At 48.5% G+C, this 3,262-nt stretch overlaps 1 pseudogene; it reads right to left on the minus strand.

Moving 5' to 3' along the window:
• Positions 1-632: 632 nt before the first annotated feature.
• Positions 633-3,254, minus strand: LOC102835328 (annotated as a pseudogene).
• Positions 3,255-3,262: the final 8 nt, after the last annotated feature.

Below are 3,262 nucleotides of genomic sequence, written 5' to 3' on the forward strand. Positions count from 1 at the left end.
CAGAGAAGGAATGAGCAAGAAGTGAGGGAAACAAGGGTTTTAGATAAATGAGCTGAAATGGGGGTTGTCAGCAGACTACAAAAGCTCTCAGCTGGCCTGGGCTCCCCCACAAGAGCTTACAATTGTCTGGGAATTAATGCAACGTGGTTAACACTGCTATTCAACTCTGGTAAACCTTTCAAAATAATTATTACAACCAAAATTCAACCATGTAAACAGCACTACACAAAGTACAGACCTGCCCTGAAAAACCAAAGATGCCAAACTGAGACCTGGCATTGCACCCCCTGGTTGTGGGAACGCAGCCCCGCCCTGCTCCACACCCTCCCCCACCCAACAAACACATGTCTAATTTGTGCAAGAAATGGCAGGCTTCAAAAAAAGATACACAACATGTAGCCAGCTTCAGATCTTTTGGGGGACCCCCACTGAAAGAAACAGCCAAAATAACCGAAAAATGAAGAAAGTGCCTAAAACATGATACAGCATTTTAGAGCCCTTTCAAATACAAGGCAGAGAAAGGTGTAAAGTAGAAAATATCCGGATCTTCAGTTACTTCCAGAAAGGTCCACTTCCTTGGTGGGCTGCAGGGCAGCGGGCAGATCCTTACAACCGCTTGTGGCGCAGAGCCGCTAAGTCTGCTCCTCCGGGCACAAGCCCTCGGGCCCTGAGCTGAGCAGGCTGCTCCCTTCTCCTTCTTCTCTTTTCCGACGCTCCGTTTCCCACTCCACAAAGGTGTCAAAGAGACTTGGCCAGGCCTCATCTTCACTGTAGTTGCTGAGGTCAGGACCAATCACCTGAGTGAAGTTAAGGAACATGTTCCAAGTATCCCGGGAAATGCCCTTGATCCCCGAAGGGTTCTCTGTTAGGAAGTGTAACCATTGGTCCAATACGGGAGGATTGTTCTGGGTAAAGACTAGTTTCCACAGGGCAATGGCTATTTCCCGATGCAGCGACCGCTGCCCCTCTTCAGAATCCAGGCCAAACTGAAACGTAAACCGGTAGAGATCCTTGAATTTCTCCTCTTGTTTGGCTTCTATTAAGAGGCTGGGGAACCGTGCACAGATCCCATCAATGCTGTCAGCACTTATTGCTTTGCAGCCATCAAAAAACTCTTTCCTGCAACAGGAAGGAAGAGGGCACAATGAGTACACATGGCAAACACCATCACTCCCTGTGAGGCAACAGTATAGTAATTAAGAGCACGGGTTTGGGGCAGATCCGCCTCAATTTGAATTCCAACTCCAGCACTAATTAGTCCTGTTTCCTCATCTGTCATCTGGTGAGAATAAGAGTTCCTCGGGTTTGGGTAAGGACTCAACAAGTTAATATAATACGCTAAGTGCCTCTAGCTGTGCCTGGTCCGTGGGCCCGCAGTAGGCAGATGGCAAACAATAGTTCATTCATCCTCCCAGAATTGGGACTACAAAGTCTCTTACTCGTGTCCTGCTCCCGTTCTGCAGCAGAGATTAAGCGGCTGACTCTTTCTCCCCCAGGACACCAGTCTTCCTGCTTCCCTTTGGTTCTTCATGGTTGTTTGTCTGGGGTGTAATTTTGGAATTATTACAGCCAGAGAGCTTTGGAACTAAAGAGTCAGGACTAAAGAACAGGTGCTAGAGAACTCTATCGCCAGTTAAAATTCTATTTAAAAAAAAAGATCGTAGCTGTATTTTTAAATTGGTGTAACACTTTCCAGCTTACCAAGTGTCTCACGCTGAGCACCTTCTCAGGGCATGCTGGATCTGCTGAGACCTTGAAGGCACTCTCTCTACTCAGGGGCACATGAACTGGTTAGTGTACAGCTGGATCTCTAAGTCAGTTCTTCTCAGACATAAGCCAGTGCTCTGCAAACCACCTCGACAGGGACAACGGAGACAGTGCCCCACCACTCCTTGATCAGTGCAGTTGCTGTCCTTACTGACACAAAGGCCTGGCTCAGGGCTAAGACCTAGAAGATGCAACAAGGCATCTGGAATTGTGCAGAGACGCGGGTGTATCCCAAGGCACTGACTCCAGTGTTTGCTCTTCAGTCCCTCCTGGTACATGAGACCCAAACCCATATTGTGGGGTCCATTTCAACTCCAAGCAATCCTACAGCACAAAGCCCAGCTGCTTGCTCCAGAGTGTTCCCAAGGCTGTTATCTTGATGGGGAGTGTGGTAGCTCTGCATGACACACAACTGGACTCTGAACTACAAGGGTGGCAATTCCAGCCCACCAGCTGCTCCGGGGGAGAAAGACAAGGCTTTCTGCTCCCATGAAGATGTATAGCCTAAGAAACTCTATCCAGGGTCACTATGAGTCAGAACCGACTCGATGGCATTTAATCACCATCACCACCACCACCTTTACTGGAGCAGACTGCCTCATTTATCTCCTGTGGAACAGCTGGTGGCCTTGAGGCGCAGACCTGTCCATTTGCAGCTGAGTGCTTAATCACTGCTACCAGAGCTTCTTGGCACATGACAGGTGTACAATAGATAGGGAGGAAGTGAATGAGCAAACTAGGAAGCAAAGGCATTGCAGTGTTCAGTCTGAACCTGCAGTGGGGTAGGACGGCAGCTCAGCATGGGGCCCGCCCTGGACAATGGCTCACTGAGCTTCAGGTAGAAGTAGGCCAGGCCAGGCCCGTTTACTCAGTGGTGGCCTGGCAATGCTGTGATAGGCCTGAAATCTGATCCACAAATTAGGCCAAGGCTCATTCTATGACAAGAAATCTGGGGAACACAGGAAAACCAGATAAGAACCTTTGACAAAATACAAATGCTTGGGTGTTTGCCTCAAGATTCCTCCTCTTCAGTAGGTCAGCTGTAGAGCCAGGCAGACAGTTGTAAAATTCTTACAAGAGTCTCAGGATAAGAACCACGACTTAGCTCAAAAATGCAAGCTTTAAAGAAGGTGGTCAGAAAAAGAAAACAGACTTGCCTAAACCCCTATGAATCTAACCCAGTTTAACCCTCAGTGTGCGCTACTGCCCCATGGTGTTCCATGGTGTTCTCTTTCCTCCTTGGCTAACCTGGTGACAAGAACTATGTAGGACTAACCTGGTTCAAGCTCACCAGCTGCTCCTCAGAAACCCTATAGTGTCACTATGGGCTGGAACTGACTCGACGGCACTTAACAACAACAACAACAACAAACCTGGTGACGTGAGTTATGTGGGACTGACCTGGTGAATTTGCACATGGTAGCAGCCTGGAACTTCCAAGCCAAGAGCAGCACTCAAAATTCCGTGGGGTCGACACACAGTTCATTGCAAAAGC

This window comes from Chrysochloris asiatica, unplaced genomic scaffold (genome assembly GCF_000296735.1).
Source record: "Chrysochloris asiatica unplaced genomic scaffold, ChrAsi1.0 scaffold11087, whole genome shotgun sequence".
In the NCBI taxonomy this organism is placed as follows: domain Eukaryota; kingdom Metazoa; phylum Chordata; class Mammalia; order Afrosoricida; family Chrysochloridae; genus Chrysochloris; species Chrysochloris asiatica.